Here is a 21,975-nt window from a genome sequence, read left to right as displayed (position 1 = left end):
AATCTTACACTAATGAAGCTATTGTGAACAGCTGGGGGGGTTGGAGGGGTGGGGGGAGCAGTGAAATACACCAGGGGGGAACACACCCATAGACAAAAATTTGCAGGAAGCTCCTTGTATTGGTCTTGTCTTCCATAGGACTGGGTCCTTGACCAGAGCCAGCTGTGCTCCTTGCTCAAATCAAAATAAAACTCCTCTTTATAAATTATTATTTTTAAGTTTCTGTTCAGGACATGAGAGCACTACATCTCGCAGCAGTGATAACTGTATCATTACAGTCTGTGCATCCAGCAAGTATAGAGCAATAAACAAACAAGGCTGTTTTCAGCTTTGAAAAGAATGATTTCCCCCAAGGAGACCCTTATTGTTCTTCTTGTAATTAACGATCAGAAACTATTGATATCTGAATTAGCTAGAACACCAAGAACAAAAATAGATTAAAAAAATATATATTCCCAGAAGATCGAGCTATGGAAAGCTCTGTCTTAATCAATGAGTGTGCATTTGTGATAGCAGAGATGGGCAGGTTTGTGCTATTTAAAAACAAGATGGTGAGAGAGGGAGGGAGAGAGACAGAATTTGTAGCATAACCAGGTCATTGGCCTCATCAGGATTTCAATCCCATGCAACTTGACCTACTGCTTTATTAGCTCGGTTATTGTTTCTGTTCATGCCAGGGATAGAACAACAAAGTCAATGTAGAAACGTGATCTTCCTAAGAATGATACTAACAACTTGCTGTCCACACAATTAAATAATTCAGTGTAATTTCAGATACTCTAGTTTCCAGAATGCTTTGTCTGAGGTAAACTAATATTAACCCTGGGGTTGGTGGGGCAAAAATCCTCCAGAATTTGTTCTCTAAAAGTGAGATACTTTAATTATGTTGTCCCTGCCAGGGCCGTTTTCTCAAGCATAAACTCTGCAATGGCGAGCAAATTATAACTCTGTATGTGTGTTTTAAAGCAGCAGCCTTAAAAAATCTGCTAGTTTTCCCACTGAAAATATAACACGGTTCATCCACAGCAGGAGCCGTAGCTTGTTAGCTGTAGTGTGGTCTAGGCAGGCAGGATAAGAATGGACTTGGTCAGGGAGAGGAAGCCAAGGAAAGTCACAAGCCTCTTTAGGCTGCCCTAGGAAGCTTTGAGGAATTCGATCTTTGCAAAATACTGATTTCATACTTCTTCAAATGTTGCATTTCTTGCAGATTTAAATACCCGTTTTGAGAGAAAAGACACATTTAAATATGTATTAAAATATATAATTACATATTTTGGAATGAAAAAGCTGAGGACGACATCTACGCTTGCATTTTATTTACAGTGATTTGATCCTTGCAAATTCTCTTAGACGCTGCCTGCCTTAATGCCCAGGCCCCTCCTCTACACATTCTTTATATTCTTGTCAGTATCTGCACTTGCTGATATTACCATACTACTTAAATAAGACTGGATAATATACTTATCTATGTAGTGCTGCTTAATGAATTCTGCCTCCCCGCTCCCCTTGCATTTATTTTCACCTTTTAGCTGTTCAGACATATTCTCCAAAAGCGAGGATGAGGCAGTGCCGCTATATCTGAAGCACATGATGGTAGGAAAGCGCTCGTGCAGACATATTTTGAGAGGAATGTAAAAATAATGTAGAGGTTATTGGAGAAATGTAATGTAATGGAATTTTGAATTTAAAAGATGTGTGATTGACGTGGGCTGGAAGCAGACATATCCAACTTTCCATAGGGTGCCTGCAGCACAGCTGCCTTTTTGCCAGTCAGTAGAGCATGAGACCCTTAATCTCAGGGGTTGTGGGCTCAAGCCCCACGTTGGGCAAAAAGATTCCTGCACTGCAGGGGGTTGGACTAGATGGCCCTTGTGATCCCTTCCAACTCTATGATTCTGTCTATTTTGCACATTGCATGGAGGGCACTGGATGGGCCCACAGAACTGGCTTTCCTATTGGTTTGCTTTTGCTACTGTAACTCATCCCTCATTCAAAGAATTCTGTAGTCAGTAGTGCCCGGGTGAAAATTGGGAAACTGTCTGGGGAAATGTCGGCAGTGTCAACAACTTTTGTGTCCAGATTTTCACTTTTTGAAATATGGCAACCCTATTGTAATAAGCCAGTACAATTGTGCGAGTCATACATTCATACTGAAGGTGATGTTAAGGAGTTTCTTGAAAGTCATTTTTGGTTTGAATGAAATGCAGAAAACATTCTGGGTTTCTAAATCATGTTTTAACTTTACAGATGAAAGTCATATGCATTAAAAGTCATATAACCTGGGGTGCTCAATGTCATAAATCAATGCATATTTAATCAAAACGAATTTGCTTTTGTTTTCACGTTGCTGCATTATACTCCATCAATGTAATGAGGTCACTCTTGCACTTAATTAATTGTGCATGCTTATGCTCCCCCCGCCCCCCTTTGCCTTCTGGTTATACCCGAGATTTCATATAACATTGATGGATGATCAGTACCTACTTTCCAAATGGGCCAAGCAATAAAGTTCAGTTGTAAATTGATTTTTTAAAGAGCAATTTAATTATTCTAAAATTTCAGATTAGTTGCAAGCTTTCCTCATAAAAGAACATGGATATCCTCAGGGCTAAGACTGTAAAGGTAAAGACTTTCTATGATGTTCAACACGGCCAGGAATGGCCAGTTTAAGAACCACACTATAAGCTTCACAGATCCAACTGCATCCTACCACTTTAAAGCTCAGACGCTCTAAACATTAACAGAATCTAGAAGATTTGTCAAAACTTTTCTGGAACTTATTGTATGGGATAAGAGCATGTTGAGCTCCACAAGCTGGTCAAATATCAGCTAAGAAATGACTGAGATATAGCAGATTAAAATGCTTGCGTGGGTCTCTGCAACCCCCAACTGCCACTCCACAGCAACTGATATTTGCCCAGGCATATCAGAGTGTCATGAGTTTGGAGTGAGTTGTGGAGTTAAGACCCTTTTTATTCCTGGATCCAGTCTGGATTCGATTGCTGGACTAGCCAGGCCAGTCTGGCTCAATGATCCATAGAGGAACAAAGGGAGTGGCTCTGTGCCAGAGGGCAAATGGGTGGGCCTCCCTCCCCCAACTGTCTGCTAGTTAGAAAGACTAAAGTCCAGAGCTGACGACTTATGTGAATTAGAAGCTGGAGGCAAAAGCTGCAGGTTTGAAAAGCAGAAAGAGACAGCCATGGATGATTTCTGCTGGGATCAAAGGCTGCAGCTATGGGAGAAGCAAGACCCTGTTGTTGTGGTGTTGGTGCTATGAACCTCTCCATTGCAGGCTCAGGATGTATATATGTGTAAATAAACCATTTATCATAAAGACACCACGTTCTCCGCGGTGCCTCATTCACAAAAGGAAACACGGACCCTGGGATCTCTCACCGCTCAGCGATTGGGGTGGAGTGCAACAATATAGGCACGTGTTTTTCGTGCTCATTTCAGCTGTGTTTAAAGATATATAATGTGGTTCTTAAACAGACCAAAAATGACAGAAATTCTTATCCTTTACAGTCTTGACCTTGTTCATCTATGATGAAATCTTGCCAAATTGCTAAGTATCTAGTGTGCTAAGTAACTAGTGATAAGTTTACCAGTGCAACACAACAAACAGATTATTTAAATCCTAACCATTTAATTTTCTTTTAAAAATAAAAATACATAGATTGCAGTGTGCTATCTTACGATGAACTGTGGCCAGGCATTACTCCTCACTAATGACAGACAAGCTGTTAAGCAGAGCTGATGTTTTGTGATTTTAAAAGGGCAGTATATTCAGTCCTACAGCTTAGTAGCCAAATCTGTCCAAAATAGCTAAAGCTATATATCACAAAGCACATAACATAAGATGACATATCAAGGTAACAAGAGCAAAATTGTAAATTCAAACTCTGCCTCTATCTGCCCACAAACTCTCCCTCAAAAGTCTTCCTAAATGAAAGTCTTTCAACTTGTTGGCAACAGTAGAAAGATGGAGCCCAATGTACCTCTCAGGAGTCCCCAAGGACAGTGCCATAACTGTATAAAAGCAGCAGCAGCAAGCCCAAAACAAAGGTTCTCACAGTATAGAGAGGTTTGTTTTTCCTTTTTTGAAAAAGGCTAAAACACAAGATAATGAAATGCTCATGCATTTAAGCTCTAAAATGAATTTGGGGGCTTTGGAATAACCCTCCATTCTGAGGTGCCATGTGGTGGTCTTGAAGTTCCTTTAGGCAATGCAGCTTTTGCTATTCAGAGCAAGACAAAACACAGCATGTGGTGGACTCTGTGGAGTCTATGTTGAAAGGCAGCTGCAATCTGTTTCCTTGCAAACAGATGAGATAGGCACTGGCACACTGTCAGTATAATTCCTGGATGGATAGTTCTCCTTACCAGGAGACCAACTAGTATATAGCATACTATCTAACCTGAATTGTATTACAGCACCTTCAAATTGGGATGTCTCCATTGGTTTAGCTAGTTTTAGTGCACTTTAAAGTTCATAATACTTTGAGATTTACCCATTATGATTTCAGATTTGAAGGTTAGACTTGTACTTATTAGAACCACTTTTCTAGAACTGTCTCCTCTTCCCAAGCCATAGTCTATCCTAGTTAAAGAAACAAAGTTATAAAGCAGGGGTCAGCAAGAAACATTTAGCCGCTGGCCGGTCCACTGTCCCTCAGACCTTGTGGTGGGCCAGAGAAGCTGCACTGGGAGGAAGACTGGAAGAAATTTAAAGACTATTTACAGAAATACTATAAAATTAATGAATGTTAGAATGATGTTGGATTGAGGTTAAAGGGTTATTAGTAACAATGTGGTGAAGGAATATGGAAAAATGGAAGGTTAATAGACGACAAAACTAAAGGTATAATATACTAAGATTAAGATTAGGATAAGGTAGAGGGAAGGGATTTGCTGATTAAATAATTGAACTGGAATACAGAGAGGGGAGGTGTGGGGAGGTCCGGGAAATAAGCAAATGCAAGAAATATTATGAAAATTGAATTGTTTTTATTTTTGTATCTTTTTTTCCCTCTCTTATGTGAAAATCTTAATAAAAATATTATAAAAAAAACCAAAAACAGAGAAGCTGCACTGGGGGGGGGGAGGAGCTGGAATAAGAGGCAAGGGGGGGGGGCAAGTAGTCCTCCTCCCCAGCCACTGCACTTACCTTCCCAGGGGCTGCCACCACCAGCGCTGCTGCTGCTTCTCTGGGTAGGCAGAGCGAGCTCGTCTGCTCCGCTCTCCGGCCCACAGGAGCACCAGGGCGGAGGAGGAGGAGGAGGGAAGATGAGCAGCATGAAAGGGCTGGCTCCAGAGAGGGGCTGCTTAAAATGGTGCTCAGCCAGCTCAGCCCAGCCCCCTTCCTCCTCTAGGCAGGGCAAGGAGAAGCCAGGAGGAGGGAGGGAGGAGGCGCCGTCACAGTGTGTGTGAGGGAGGGGGGAAATGGAATGGCACGGGGGGGGGGGAATGGTGCAGCCTGAACGAACAGAATCCCCACGCTGATTCACGGACAGTGGATGGCAGAGGCTGCAGAGGTGGTGGTGGCCAGCCGCAGCGGGTGGTGTGTGGAGGAAGCTGTGAAGGTGGTATGCAGCTACAACATGCAGCCACAGCGGGGGGCGGGGAGGCCGGGCACTCACAACAAAAAATTTGTGGAGCCTGGGCACCCAGGGCACTGGGGAGATGGTGCCTATGAATCTCTCTGTGCTAGCCTTTCATCCAAAGTTCATCACATTGCAAGAAACGGAACCGTAAGTTTTTCTCATGGTAAAGCTACATGCTGCAAGAAGCATACGCCTTGTCACCAACAATGGAGAATAAGACATAACTCCGCACAGAGGGTCCTGTTAGGTCCTTATGGCAGGAATAGTGTTTTAAAAGATCAGTATTATTCCCATGGAACTTTAAGCATAGGTTACTTAGCTTGCAATTCTATACCACCTACTTACTTGGGAGTAAGCCTCATTAGTAGAACTTATTTCTATGCAGTTTGCCTCTTTTCCTTGGTGGGATAGAGCAAAAAACTTTACCTTGGTACATTTTGATCAGATAAATGCAACACCTAACAATTACTTTACTTTAATGTGTCTTCTGAAGAGCTACTCCTAGCCATTTCATACAATCCTAGCCTGACACCCTTTAATTCTGTTGCATTAGATGTATGGCACTGATGTAGTAAGTGAAGGATGTCATTGTCCTGACAATGGAATAAAATGAGGGATTATTATAGAAGGAAGCATTACAAAGCAAATTCGCTTGTAAATTATTTCTGATTATCTTTATCAAGGTGTAGAGCTGACATACTTAAGGAGATATTTCAGTTCTTGTTATCTTATTACTGGTCCTTTGCGAAAATGAATGTTCATAGAAGATTAAGTTCTAAATGATAGTATTAGAATCCGCTTATCTTATTTTCCTTCAGTCACCTTCGGATCTCCTAAAAGGCAAATGCTGCGTTGCTGCTGGCTTTCAAACAGTCTTCAGGTGCCATTTTAAGTAGCCATGACATGTAAGCTGGTTTGTAAATTTAAATTATGTCTAATGTAAAAGACAGGAGGAATCTCTTAGAATGGTAGTCAAAGAATTCTGCAACAATTAAAGAGAAAGACATTTGTGACATTTGTGGAGTTGCTGTTATTTGGTTAACAATACTAGTCAAGCTGCTTAGAATTCATTGTCATAACTTCATTGCAAATTGGAACATTGAGTGAAGCAGTGAGCTGCTCATGCCCTTTGGAACTCAAAAGGAGAAGCTTTAGAAAGAGCAAGAGAACGCTCAGCTGATTTTTGTGGCTCTATAATGGTGCACTTTTGTAATCTTTTTTACTTTTATTTGTATTTTTTATATCACATCTTCATACTTCTCAAAATTTTGTGGGTGAAAATGGGGGGAGAGCATGTTTAATTATAAAATTTACGCTCAGGATTTGTTCCCACCAGCACCTTCCCATTGCTGAAAGTTGCTTCTTTTGCTCTCTACATAGCATGCATTTACTTTTCAACAACGTGTCCTGAACAGATTTAAAAGGCCGGAGAGAGTGGCATTCAACCAAGTTTTACTTGGAGTAGACCCACTGAAATTAATAAACATTGCAACAACACCTGGAGGGCACCAGGTTGGGAAAGGATGACATTGGGCTTCTGCCTACAAGATCGTACTTTGACTTATGCTCACTTTCTTTTCACCTTTAAGTTTAGTTACCCATCCGTTTCCCCCTCTCTTGTTCTTGCTAAGTTTCACAGCCAACCCCTCCACTTATTTTTGGGTTTTTAGCTTAGCCCAAAAACTGGCTACACCATCTGTGACATAGATAAATATGCCACCTGCTCTTTGTTTTTTGTTCAGAGATGTTGGATAGCATTGGACTATGAAATCCTATTTGTTATGGCTCCATTCTGATCTTGGACCATTCAGTATCTATCAGCATGGACTTCTTCAACCAACTGGTGTCCACATTATTGTAGGGTTTTTCTTCCCTAGCTTCTTGGTTTCTTCCCTACCTTCTTACTCAGAAGGAAGCCCCTGTGGGTTCAGTGGGGTTGGCTTCCTAGCAAGTGTGCCCATGATTACAGCCTAAGTCAAATATGGATTTGTCTCATCTTGAGAACACTGTATGGAATACATATCCTAATGTTATATGGTACTTTTCTGTCTCTATGTGTCCTTACTTCTGTTTCCTTCTAATCAACTATGTAATACTGCCCACTGGGAAATGAGAAACGAGACAAATATCTATCAGTTTCAAGGACAGAACTACGCAGTTCAAGGACTTTCGAAGGGAATGTCTTAGAACCTCAGTGTTGGGCTGAATGGAAGAGACTCTCTTACAACTCACTGAGTAAGTTTTGCTTACCTTAACAATACAGAGGTATCAGCCTGTGACAGGGAGCAAATCAGGGATCAGCCATGACTGGCACTAAAGTTAATTTTAAAATAGACTTAGAAAATTAACTTATTAAATATTAAGGGTCAGTATTATAATGGCTTTAAAAGATCAGGATCTATTTCATGTCAATTCAAAGTGGTGATTTATTTGTGATGGCTGATGAAAGGTTAAAGTCACAGTAGTTTGAAAGATCGTTTCAACCTTTATTTCAATGTTGTCTCCAGGGAGATATAAAAATGTATGTAGGAGGAAGATTGCAGCAGAGCAGTGGAAAAATAGTCTGCCAGGAGGACTGGAGGTTTCAAAGGCTTGCTAGTGAGACAGTTAACCTATCACCCCTGGGTTTTCTGTTCAAAACCCACTCAGGTCAATAGAAATCAGGCCTTATTCTTCAGTTCTTTTCCATCATACCACACTCTCAAGGCAATCTGCCCTCCCATTTAAGTCCATGGCCTGCTTTTGTGTCCTGCTGGGCACCTAGTGCCTCTGGAAAGTTCAAACAGCTACAACGTTTGCCTTTGTTAAAGTGACCCATGTGGTCCTGCCATCCATACCTGATAAGAACATATTTTTATACTTGAAAATATATCCATACCCACTGACACCTGAAAGTAACTGTTGTGACTGCTGTATGCATTGACAGTTCCAACTGAGACCCAGGACCACTGACTCAAACTTCACACCAGTCTGTGGACTGGTCCAGATTACCATGGCAAATTACGAACACAAAGCTATTCCTGTAAGTGCTTCCTGTCTAAGAAATGGTAACATGAGAAATAGAAATAGTTTAGGGAAGCTTTTAATGTTTGATGGATTACTGTATTTTAATATTTTGTTGGAAGCAACCCAGAGTGGCTGGGGAAGTCCAGCCAGATGGGTGGGGTATAAATATTATTATTATTATTATTATTATTATTATTCTAGCATGTTATTGCAAAAAAAAATTGTAGGGTATGGAATCACTTAATATTCTGTGTGGATTAATACACAACAAACCCCACTTACCTCATTGTAGTCAATAATAATAATAATTTATTATTTATACCCCACCCATCTTGCTGGGTTTCCCCAGCCACTCTGGGCATCTTCCAACAAAATATTGACAATACATTAAAACAGCAGTCATTAAAAACTTCCCTAAACAGGGCTGGCTTCAGATGTCTTCTAAAAGTCAGATAGCCTTTTGGTTGTGGCCTGTTTCAGCCACACTTGGGTCTTGTGTGTTATTCACTGCCTTCCTCTGTGCCTTCATGGGTGGTTTGGACAGTGCAAAAAGCCAACAAACAGGAAAACAGTTTCCTCCCTTGAACTAAGCCTAGTTCAACTTAACTCATTTCCCAGAATCATTATGCTGTATCTATCCCTTTTTTGTTTCATTTTCATTTTACTTTTAATTTGTATACCACCTTTCCATATTACTATGCACAAGGCTGTTTACAAGCTGAAGAAACAATAAACAAAATACACAACAGAGATCACATATGTTATAACAATCTGATCCAATACAAAAAAGTCCTAATTAAAAAATTACTTTAAAATAAACAACTGATATCAAATAAAGGTATATTCAACAATCCATTACAGTATAATAGTACACAATAAAATTAAATATTAATAATTAATAATTAAACAGACAATTAGCAATTACTGTACAATAAATAATTACTAAACTATAATAAATGAAAATAACAGTGAGTCACAATGCATAAAATACCACAATACATGCAAACCCATGTAAAAGGATCAAACTGAGAAACAAAGACACACAACTTATAAATTTATTATCCCTCCCCCGCCCCCAAAGATATCCCTGAACTCTTCTATCTTTCCAGCTGCTTCTGCTGTTCTTGAAGTCATGATCTGGGAAGTGTTCCTAGCTAGGGCTGCAAGGTGGAGCAAGGCAGGTGGAAAATGCCACGGCCTGATGACCAGCACAAAGTCTCTTTCCCCTCACCCCATTAGTGGCAGCTGCCATTACTCTGAAGAACGAAGTAGGGCAAATTCTTACAGAACACAATGTGTGGTGAACTAGGCAATTGCACTGGCTGCAGTGAGGTCTCACTGTTAAGACGCATATCACTGGAGATGACAAAGAATGCTTACTAATTGTAGATCATGTTTACATTCAACTATAATATTCCTTCCGAATTAGATTGTTGTTGTTGTTTAGTCGTGTCCAACTCTTCGTGACCCCATGGACCAGAGCACACCAGGCACTTCTGTCTTCCACTGCCTCCCGCAGTTTGGTCAGACTCATGTTTGTAGCTTCGAAGACACTATCCAGCCACCTCGTCCTCTGTCGTCCCCTTCTCCTTGTGCCCTCCATCTTTCCCAACATCAGGGTCTTTTCCAGGGAGTCTTCTCTTCTCATGAGGTGGCCAAAGTATTGGAGCCTCAGCTTCACAATCTGTCCTTCCAGTGAGCACTCAGGGCTGATTTCCTTAAGAATGGATAGGTTTGATCTTCTTGCAGTCCATGGGACTGTCAAGAGTCTCCTCCAGCACCATAATTCAAAAGCATCAATTCTTCGGCGATCAGCCTTCTTGATGGTCCAGCTCTCACTTCCATACATCACTACTGGGAAAACCATAGCTTTTACTATACGGACCTTTGTTGGCAAGGTGATGTCTCTACTTTTTAAGATGCTGTCTAGGTTTGTCATTGCTTTCCTCCCAAGAAGCAGGCGTCTCTTAATTTCGTGGCTGCTGTCACCATCTGCAGTGATCATGGAGCCTAAGAAAGTAAAATCTCTCACTGCCTCCATTTCTTCCCCTTCTATTTGCCAGGAGGTGATGGGACCAGCGGCCATGATGTTCGTTTTTTTTTATGTTGAGCTTCAGACCATATTTTGCGCTCTCCTCTTTCACCCTCAATAAAAGGTTCTTTAATTCCTCCTCACTTTCTGCCATCAAGGTTGTGCATATCTGCATATCTGAGGTTGTTGATATTTCTTCCAGCAATCTTAATTCCGGCTTGGGATTCATCCAGCCCAGCCTTTCGCATGATGAATTCTGCATATAAGTTAAATAAACAGGGAGGCAAAATACAGCCTTGTCGTACTCCTTTCCCAATTTTGAACCAATTAGTTGTTCCATATCCAGTTCTAACTGTAGCTTCTTGTCCCACATAGAGATTTCTCAGGAGACAGATGAGGTGATCAGGCACTCCCATTCCTTTAAGAACTTGCCATAGTTTGTTGTGGTCGACATAGTCAATGAAGCAGAAGTAGATGTCTTTCTGGAACTCTCTAGCTTTCTCCATAATCCAGCGCATGTTTGCAATTTGGTCTCTGGTTCCTTTGCCTCTTCTAAACCCAGCTTGCACTTCTGGGAGTTCTCGGTCCACATACTGCTTGAGCCTTCCTTGTAGAATTTTAAGCATAACCTTGCTGGCGTGTGAAATGAGTGCAATTGTGCGGTAGTTGGAGCATTCTTTAGCACTGCCCTTCTTTGGGATTGGGATGTAGACTGACCTTCTCCAATCTTCTGGCCACTGCTGAGTTTTCGAAACTTGCTGGCATATTGAGTGTAGCACCTTAACAGCACCATCTTTTAATTTTTTTAATAGTTCAGCTGGAATGTCATCACTTCCACTGGCCTTGTTATTAGCAGTGCTTTCTAAGGCCCATTTGACTTCACTCTCCAGGATGTCTGGCTCAAAGTCAGCAACCACACTACCTGGGGTGTACGAGACATCCATATCTTTCTGGTATAATTCCTCTGTGTATTCTTGCCACCTCTTCTTGATGTCTTCTGCTTCTGTTAGGTCCTTACCACTTTTGTCCTTTATTATGGTAATCTTTGAACGAAACGTTCCTTTCATATCTCCAATTTTCTTGAACAGATCTCTGGTTCTTCCCATTCTGTTGTTTTCCTCTATTTCTTTGCATTGCTCGTTTAAGAAGGCCTTCTTGTCTCTCCTTGCTATTTTTTGGAATTCTGCATTCAATTTCCTGTATCTTGCTCTATCTCCCTCGCATTTCGCTTGCCTTCTCTCCCCCGCTATTTGTAAGGCCTCATTGGACAGCCACTTTGCTTTCTTGCATTTCCTTTTCATTGGGATGGTTTTCCTTGCTGCCTCCTGTATAATGTTTCGAGCCTCCATCCATAGTTCTTCAGGCACTCTGTCCAGCAAATCTAAATCCTTAAACCTGTTCCTCACTTCCACTGTGTATTCGTAAGGGATTTGATTTAGATTGTATCTTACCGGCCCAGTGGTTTTTCCTACTTTCTTCAGTTTAAGCTTGAATTTTGCTATAAGAAGCTGATGATCTGAGCCACAGTCAGCTCCAGGTCTTGTTTTTGCTGACTGTATAGAGCTTCTCCATCTTTGGCTGCAGAGAATATAATCAATCTGATTTCGATGCTGCCCATCTGGTGATGTCCACGTGTAGAGTCGTCTCTTGTGTGGTTGGAAAAGCGTGTTTGTGATGACCAGCTTGTTCTCTTGACAGAACTCTATTAGCCTTTGCCCTGCTTCGTTTTGCTCTCCAAGGCCAAACTTGCCAGTTGTTCCTTTTATCTCTTGATTCCCTACTTTAGCATTCTAATCCTCTATAATGAGAAGAACATTCTTCTTTGGTGTCACTTCAATAAGGTCTTTAAGTCTTCATAGAATTGGTCAATTTCAGTTTCTTCAGCACCAGTAGTTGGTGCATAAACTTGGATTACTGTGATGTTAAAAGGTCTGCCTTGGATTCGTATCGAGATCATTCTATCATTTTTGAGATTGCATCCCAGTACAGCTTTCACCACTCTTTTGTTGACTATGAGAGCCACTCCATTTCTTTTGCGGGTTTCTTGCCCACAGTAGTAGATATGATGGTCATCCGAACTGAATTTGCCCATTCCCGTCCATTTTAGTTCACTGATGCCCAGGATGTCAATATTTATTCTTGCCATCTCATTTTTGACCACATCCAACTTCATGGTTCTTACATTCCAGGTTCCTATGCAATATTTTTCTTTACAGCATTGGGCTTTCCTTAGTTGCATTCATCTCATCACACATCGTTAGAGCATAAATTCTGTAAATGCTCATCATCAATTCTGTTTCCTTCTTTTAACACTTGGTGGGTGGTTTGCAGTGTACAAGCTGACAATTAAAGTCAGTTCTATTTCACAATTCACACCCTGTGTCAGTACACTGCAACTCTCTGTGAATACTTTCGCTCGTGATTAAGTCAAAATGTTGTTGAACTTCCTTTGATCTATCAAGGTTATTTCAGTTCTTGTTTTCAAGTCTACAAATTACTGTTCCAGCCATGAAGATATTTTAGATTATCAACCCAGATTGTTTAGCCTGACTTGTCATAATGGCTTGCAGGAAAGCCAAACGTTTTAGTAACCAAGATATAGAGAATGTGCAGTACTTCTTTGAGAAGGTTGCATTGATTTCAAACTTACAGAAGAGCACAGCGGAAAATACACTATTTTGGATCTGGCTATATTCAGGTTATTAGGAGTTCTGGGTAATAGAGGCACACAGAACTGCCTTCCAAGAATAATCTCTCTCTCTCTCTCTCTCTCTCTCTCTCTCTCTCTAGCTATCTATCATCTATCTATCTATCATCTATCATCTATCATCTATCTATCTATCATCTATCTATCATCTATCTATCATCTATCTATCTATCTATCTATCATCTATCTATCTCATCTATCTATATCTATCTATCATCTATCTATCTATCTATCTATCTATCTATCTATCTATCTATCTAATCTATCCTCTATCTATCTATCTATCTATCTATCATCTATCTATCTATCTATCTATCTATCTCTATCTCTGGGACTTCCAAGCACACCTTCTGCTTCTCCTTTGAGATGTATTTCTCACCTCCATTCATGGTGTTGGTATTTAGCCTTGGAGCCCTAAATGACTTTGGCCCAGGGAACACAAAGGGTCACATCTGTCCATATAAGCGCTTAGATCAGGTTCAGGGGTCCTGCTCTGTGTTTACACCTGAGAAGCAACTGTGGCCTGGTTTGTTTGTCATGGGTAAGCTGAACTATGGCTTGCCAGGACCAAGTGCATGTGTAGCTCCTGGAGAGGAGCATATACCCACTTTGATCCTCTCCTGTCCTTTTAGCTCAGTGTAGTGCAGCAGCTAAGCCCAAATTTTCTGTTGGCTACAGCTTGTGGTTAAGGAGGAGAGAGTTTAACTATGATTCTTCTTTTGGATGATGTGCTAAGCCAAACCTTGACTTAGCTGCCATAACCACGCTAAGCTACAAGAACCAAAGGAGTTAAACAGAGGAGCAAAACAGCACAATCTGCTACTGGGGAGCCAGCACAATAGCGCTTTCCCCCTGAGCCATGATTTCAATTAGGGTTACATGCAGTCCCAACCAAGGTTCTAGAATTCTGCATTCAGGAGAGTTGCCTGCTTCTTCTCCCTTGTGGCCGCTAGCAGAACATAAAGACTCTCTCATCTCAGAGATCATTTGCTGCCATGACAATTCAATTGTCTATTTCCAGCTGCTAATTTTTAGAATAGTATTTTAGGGTCATTATCTTTATGTTATGTTTCTAAACTGTCACTTTAAGATTGTAAAGGTTTTTAAAATTAGTTAATTATTGCATTGGCCACTGTGTTTTATTTAGAAAAATGGAGTGACATTCAATGATAGTAATACTCAGAGTAGATCCTCTGAAATAAGTATACTTAAGTTCATTAATTTCCGTGGGTCTACTCTGAGTATGACTTAGTTGGATATCACCCATGGAATTAGTATGAATAAATCAAAAGCATTTTACATGGAAGTCCTCTGCGTCTTGTCTGAAATAATACAGTCCAGCCAAAGCGTCCCATTGTGAATATTCTGATCATGTGTTCTTCTCTCATTTTTACAAGTTACTGAATTAATCAAATAAAATTATGTAAAAGGGTTTTCAGAAGATTCTATTACTGACAGTTTTTAGGATTACAGTCATACCTCCAGTTGTGAACGTGATCCATGCGGGAGGCACGTTAGCAACCCACAGCATTCGTAGCATGAAGCACTGCGTCTGTGCATGCGCGTGATGCAATTCAGTGCTTATGCGCATGCGCATGACATCATTTTGTGCTTCTGCTCATGTGCGAACATCAAAACCTGGAAGTAACCTGTTCCGGTACTTCCATGTTCGGCGTGGTCCACAACCCCAAAACAAGCAACTTGCAGCATTCGTAACCCAAGGTATGACTGTAATTTTAATTGATTTTATCTGCTATCTGCTTTTGGTAATTTCTATGTAGACTTCTTGGAAACTTGGATGCTTAACTAGCATATAAGCAGCTGAAATAACAAATAACTGCTGATCATTGCAGTTAACATTGGCCAAGAGGTAACAAAGAACTGTAGCCAAAACACCAGATATGGAATCTGCAGACACACCTGCCATACAAATCTTTTGCCTCCATCCATATCGGATTCTAAGTATGGGGGGGGGGGGAATCATGCCAGATTAATATTCCATCACAACTGTGAAGTGACCATTGGCAGGAACAGTTGATCTGCAGGAAACGGTCTCTCCCAATGTGCTTGTGCCACCTGGGAGCTCTTTTGCTCTTGTCCTGAAAGTGAATATTAAAGTGCACGCTGAAGAGTTTGACACAGAACCAGAGAGAAATCGCGAAATTGTGGACTGAGTAGATGCCTCTTGAGTTACAATAATTCTGTGTCCTTTTTGTGTTTCTGTGTATGCACAGATTTATCTATTTCATGCCAAGCAGTATTTGTGGCTTTTGATGAGAATGGCACTTGCAGCTGCCCATCCAGTTGGTAACTTGGTCAACCTGTCTGGAATATATTGGAGCTAAATCTGCAAAATGAAAGGTGAAAGCTTTCGATAATGTGGCCAATGACGCATGACGTGTGAACCAACCATTTGCATGACAGTCATTGAAAAGAAAAAAAATGAATGTAGTATATAGCAGGCATGTCCAACTCCCTGAGATCTACTCCCAGTATAAAAAACTGACAGTGATCTACCCACCCTTCCTCCCCCCCCCCCCAATTCCATTTCCTAGCTCCAACATTTGAGTTATCAAAACCAAAAACCCACTTCATCATCATTGGGCCTCACTACAAACAAGGGACGCAGGTGGCACTGTGGTCTAAACCACTGAGCCTCTTGGGCTTGCCGATCAGAAGGTCGGCGGTTTGAATCCCTGCAACGGGGTGAGCTCCCGTTGCTCTGTCCCAGCTCCTGCCAACCTAGCAGTTCGAAAGCACACCAAAAAGTGCAAGTAGATAAATAGGTACTGCTCTGGTGGGAAGGTAAATATCGTTTCCGTGCGCTGCTCTAGTTTGCCAGAAGTGGCTTAGTCATGCTGGCCACATGACCCAGAAAAACTTTCTGTGGACAAAGGCCGGCTCCCTCAGCCAGTAAAGCAAGATGAGTGCCGCAACCCCAGAGTTGTCTGCGACTGGACTTAACTGTCAAGGGTCCTTTACCTTTACCTTTACAACAAGGGAAGATGGAATGGCGGGGGGGGGGGAGTTCACATGCTATTGGAACAAGTGGGTGATCTGGTGTGAGGTAACTATCCACCACCTGGCAGGTAAAATTGTGGGTGCCACCCCCAGTGCCGCAAGAACTTGTCAGAGATTGAGACCTCCTACCAAAGTGATTTCCCCCTCCACAAGAAGATGTGAGATTTAAAGCTTCTAGTGTTCCTAGACATTTAAAGACTTTCTTCCCAGACAAGATGGGTCTATACAAACCTTTACCCACACAGTTCAAAAACAGGCACTGTTCTCCTTATTTTAACCTTTATTTATAAAATATATTCTTATATGATAATAAAACAGGATAGATCAAATGTCAATAATCCACGAAAATGTAGCACATTGCCTTCTGTGTTAAATCCCAGTATCTATTTTGAAAGCCAGCAGAACATGGGGGGAGGGGGCGGAGGAGGGAGATCTTCTCTTTATCCCCCCCTCCCCACCTTTAAAGTCTTGCTTATTATCACACTTGGAAATCCAAGCATATCAAGGTCAAGCTGAGCTGCTGTTTTTCAAAACAAGCTCTGAGATAACATCCAGATGGAAAAGTGTCTACAAAAAGCATTCCCATAAAATTCACACTCTTCACTTGTTCACAAATTGCCCTCCTTGCATGCTTTAGTTCTCTGCTAAGTGGTTAAATACAAGGTGGTCCCTCATGCATCTGGGATCTATTTCAGCTGTTGATATCTCCACCATGATCCAACAGCGAGTCTAGAGGCAGTGCATTGAGTCCCATGGCTCACAGACTGGACAGATCTTTAGGTGAGATGGGGTTGTGCTGCTCTTGTGCTAGCATTCCCAACTGGCATTGCAAGACATTGAACACGATAAGTCAGTGTGGAACTCTGAAAAAAGGGATATTATGTGAAGGAAGCTCATAATTAGTGGCTCACATAAAACTTGAGCATAGTGGGATCCAATCATTACTATTTATTTATTTAATTAATTTGTATGCTGCCCTTCATCCATGGATCGCTGGACAGTTGGCAGCATAAAAATACAAGATGAAAACACACACACTCTCTCTATAAATCAATCAATCAATCAATCAATCAATAATAGTGCCTCTTTCAGTCTGGAATCAATTTCAGAAAATGTCTACAATTCTGGAACTGTAGAAGTATATAATTCCCTTGTCTCGTTTACCAAGGCTGCATACACACCATACATTTATAGCACATCTGCCTCCACCAAAGAAACTTCAGAACTGTAGTTATCCCTCACAGAACACTCTTAACAAACTACAATTCCCAGAAGTTTTTTGGGGGGGGGGCAGGAAGGAAGGGGTGCTTTAAATGAATGGAGCGTGTTGTAGACGTGCTCTCTCTTCCAGCCTAGAATGTGGTTGAGTTGTTGCAGGACTCTAAGTCACTGCATGAAACAGAGGTAACACTTTTTTATAAAAGAAAACAAAAGAGGGGAAAGAACCAATTATCCACCTTGTATTAAGGTAGGAGACCCTCAGAAAGGCCTGACTCAATCTTTGGGACATGGGTGTAGCCAAGGAGGGGCAGGGGGGCAGCTGCCCCCCAATAAATAAAAATCAATAAAAATCTGAGGTTCTGCTTCCCCCTAACAAAAGCCTGCCCCCCACAAAGTCCTGTCTACGCCCCTGCTTTAGGAGGCATTTTAGCCCCACTTCAGCCCAGCTTTCATTCATCAGCCTCTGCTTTAGCCAGCCATCTCCTGAGCTCCCTCTCACTCAGCTTCCTATAACATCCTTGTTCAGCTTTCCTGCTTTTCCTTCCCCTCTTGCCTCTGATCCCCTTGGCTTGCTGCCAGGAGCTGGTGGCATCCACAGCCCTCCATAAATCACAGTCCCCTTCAGTCCTACCACACTGACCTCTCATTTCTGTCACAAAAGTTGCACTGTTAGCTGATTGTCTGAGAGACCTTTCTCAATGAACCGCTAAGATGTTTGTGAACACACCATTAGATCCATGGCCGGCCCTGACGCAAAGTGAGGTGCCCACTGCACAAAGCAAATGTTAGGGGTGGCAAATTTTGTCCACAGGCTAAGGCTGAGTGTGAAGACCCCAGAGCGGATGCACTCTTGAGAGGCTTGCAGGCAGCGGAGAGGTGATGGTGTCTCTAACACGACTCACTTGTTTTCCTTTCCTGCTTCATTAGTAGTAAAACTTGGGCAGGACACATCATTAGATTAGATTTACACTGATGGTGCAGTTTATTTTATCCCTTTTATAAAAAATAAAATAAAAGAGAAACCAAACACATCAACATCAAGTCAATAATACATAGTTCTCCATTTATAAGCTTTTCAAAAAAAAGGAACAGGATAATACTCCCCTGGTGTAACAGCACAAGGACACCAGACTGGAAACCATTACATGTTTCTTCTAGTGCCACTGTTAAAGAGCTCCTTTCTTTCTTTGTTAAGCAATTTCTATGACATGCTTGTCCATCCACTTGCTATTGTGGGTTTACAGGGATTTCTAATAAACTCAAAAGCCCCAACAAAGGAAGAGTGCTTGCTACAGAGGCACATGCTCAAATGCTTATGGCCTCTACTGCATATAATATAACACAATAACTTCATTCAATGCCAAATCCTAGATATCACTGAATTGTCATTTTTATTTCATATATCACCATCTACCTGAACTGCAAAGGCCGCCACCTCAGCATCAGAAATGAGAGACTGTTGCTTGAGCTTTTGTATGTTGTTGTTGTTTAGTCGTTCAGTCGTGTCCGACTCTTCGTGACCCCATGGACCAGAGCACGCCAGGCACTTCTGTCTTTTGTATATGTTTGCTTTAATTCAGAGACAGCTTCCAATAGTACTTAATAGACAATGGTGTGTGTGTGTGTGTAGAGAGATAGAGTAAAACACGGTTCAGAAACTGCAAGGACAAATTTCTAGTGCCTGCATAACTCCATTGAGTTGAGTCTGAATTGTCTCATATTTTGTTCCAAATTTATGTCCAGCTCTGCTATTTTAATGATTCAGTTGTTCTGCCACTATTCAACTTTTCACAACCTTGGAAAATATATTTGTGCCTATTTGTTTATTTTCCCTTCTCTTGCTCTCAGTTATAATTGATTTCACTAACTCTCAGCAACAACATAGTGTTGCCAAATCAGATTGGCTTTATAAAATGATGACTTTGGCACCTCGTTTTCCTATAAGATTCCAGATTGGCTGGGATTATGTAAGCAAATACTCCAGGAGGGTGAAAGAAGCATCAGTCAGGTGTGTGGGGTGCCCCTCAAGCCAGAGGAGTCGGCAGCATTTAGCAGGATTTTTTTAAAAGGTAAACATTCACATAAAGTATTTTCCAGAAACATTTCACCATTTTCTACATGCAGATAAAAACTGGGCAATATGCACTGCATTGCTTATTATCTCCTTTCACAAGGGTCTTGCAGTGGAATTCCAAGCAGAAGACTTTTTTTGCATTATACAGAATAGATGGCATATGTGACAAAGGAAATATAAAAAATACTTTAAAAATGCTTAAATGGTTATGTCAGAATTGAGGAAAAAGCTGTTTTCAACACTGATATTGTACCTGGCTTGCAAGAGATATTTCAGGAGATATAAAAGATTTAAATAATGGATTCTTGGCACATTTAGTTCTAATGTTTCGGTATAAAAAGCCCTTTAAGCTCTCAGCATCAACCAAGGAAGTATTTCCTAATGGGATAAGTTTGTTTCAGCCAATTTCTGTTTCACCATATTGCAAAATATTTTGGTGAACTCTTCTAAACCTTTAAAAATACTCTTCAACTTCTACTAAATACAAAACAGGGAGAGGAATGTGAAACCAAACATTTAGATATTCTACAGTTAGTGTCAGGTTGTTCCAAGGAAAAGGCAGGAAATTGACATTTATTAAAATAGTTATGAAAAATTATAGGTGACAGCCAGTGTTTCTCGGAGTAGGCCCATTGTCTTGGATATAATCCTACAAGAGGGATATGCTGTGCATTAAGAAATAAGTATGATTTTCCCTCTCTGTACTAGAAGAACCAAGCCATATTGTATCACTTTATAATAAACTGGAATGGGATGATTATTTTAGGCTTATGGTATTTTGGGAGCTGCTAGACCTTAACCACATATTTAAAATATTGCTGCTTCTGCAGAAACTGTCATAGAATCAGCATTTGACTGAGATTTTATATTTATATATATCTTAAAAGCTTTATATTAGAAAAAGCAAGCAAGGACAATTTGAAGGAGCTATCAGTCATCAAAACATTGCCTCAGTTATAGCATATGAGATCATTAACATCTCAGATTTCCATCTGTTTACAGGCAACCTGTATCATTGAAACTATAAAGCTTAGTAAAGACTTTGACACCTATAGGCAATCATCACTTGATAACTGCCTGACTTCTTACCAGACAACTGTAACAACAACAACACTCATCTTATATATGATTGTGCAAAGGTCTTCTAGATAGCAATGGTTTGGCAAATTTATTCTACTGTGGTTTTGGAGAGGGAGAATGTAAGTAAAGGAGTGCTTGCTGAAGGCTGTATTGTGTGGTTTTACCTACTTGCATCTTGGATCCAAAATAGATGGGGAATTAATTGCAGCTGGTGATAGTTAAAGACTCCAGTGGAGCCAGGGGAAAAATGCATATAGCTTAAAATATTTTTTTTGCAGTTGTCAAAAGTGTTGGCTTGTGTTCTACTGGAGTTTTCTTGAGTAATGTATTGCAGCATTTAACAGAGTCCCCCTTTTCCAAGCAGTAGGAAGGTTCATGACAGCTATTTATAGGACGGTTCTCTAGAGAGGAGTAAGTACTGGGTCCTTTTATGCTTCTGTTATATCTATTTACTTTCAAAGATACAAACTGAGCATAGGAGAGCAATCAAACATTAGGAGTAAAAGCATCTTTCAATGCATCAGGATCAGTTCATCAAAAGTAAAAGACACCCAGTCCCCCAAAGCTGGAAACCTTTGAACTGAGCTTCAGAAAGTCACCCTATTTTGTCTAAATTCCAATTGCTCAGTTCTCCTTCATCTCCTACCCAACCAGGGTAGCTTCAGTAAATAGTCACTATCAGCCATCAAGAGCCATCGAAAGCCAGCCAGCCAGCTCCCTCAGCTAGCAAACTATTCAGTGGTCTTGACTAAATACAATTTTGCATAGCCAAAGGCATGTGTGCTCTGCAGGTCCTTCATGTGCAGTGACTGAGGTCCCTTTGCTTCTCTAATGGTGTGGCTGCAACCTTTTGGGGTCTGAGCAAGGGAGCAGCTCATGACGAGATGCTATCCAGAAAGGGATGCAGAATGATGTAACTGAAACATTTGTTGTCTGCCCTATGCAGTGAATATTTTTTGCCATATTTGAACTACCTTCTTAAACTCTCCCACAAGTTATATTAATCTTATGTATAGTAATGGTTCTGAATTGTCATTAAGCAAGTAAACGGCTCCCAAGGAACGACTTCCCACTCAATTAAGCCAAATACTGTTTTCTTCTTGTAAATGTCTGATGACTCTATGCAGGTCAAACTTTTAGTCCTTACTTGCAGCTGGAGATCATTCAGATTGTTAGGTCAGCCTCTAAGACTATCCCTCTTGCACATGCAATGCTTAAGCACAGCTTGGCC

The 21,975-nt window shown here is 41.0% G+C and overlaps 1 long non-coding RNA gene across 1 annotated transcript; it reads left to right on the top strand.

Moving 5' to 3' along the window:
* The first annotated feature begins 7,092 nt into the window (after nt 1-7,092).
* LOC310675420 lies at nt 7,093-19,670 on the top strand. The gene is made up of 3 exons (XR_014510132.1): nt 7,093-7,838; nt 8,111-8,252; nt 19,536-19,670. It is a non-coding gene; the product is annotated as an uncharacterized lncRNA (long non-coding RNA).
* Nucleotides 19,671-21,975: the final 2,305 nt, after the last annotated feature.

This window comes from Podarcis tiliguerta, assembly GCF_965153285.1.
Source record: "Podarcis tiliguerta genome assembly, chromosome: 4".
In the NCBI taxonomy this organism is placed as follows: Eukaryota; Metazoa; Chordata; class Lepidosauria; order Squamata; family Lacertidae; genus Podarcis; species Podarcis tiliguerta.
This window is presented reverse-complemented; position numbering and strand designations above follow the sequence as displayed.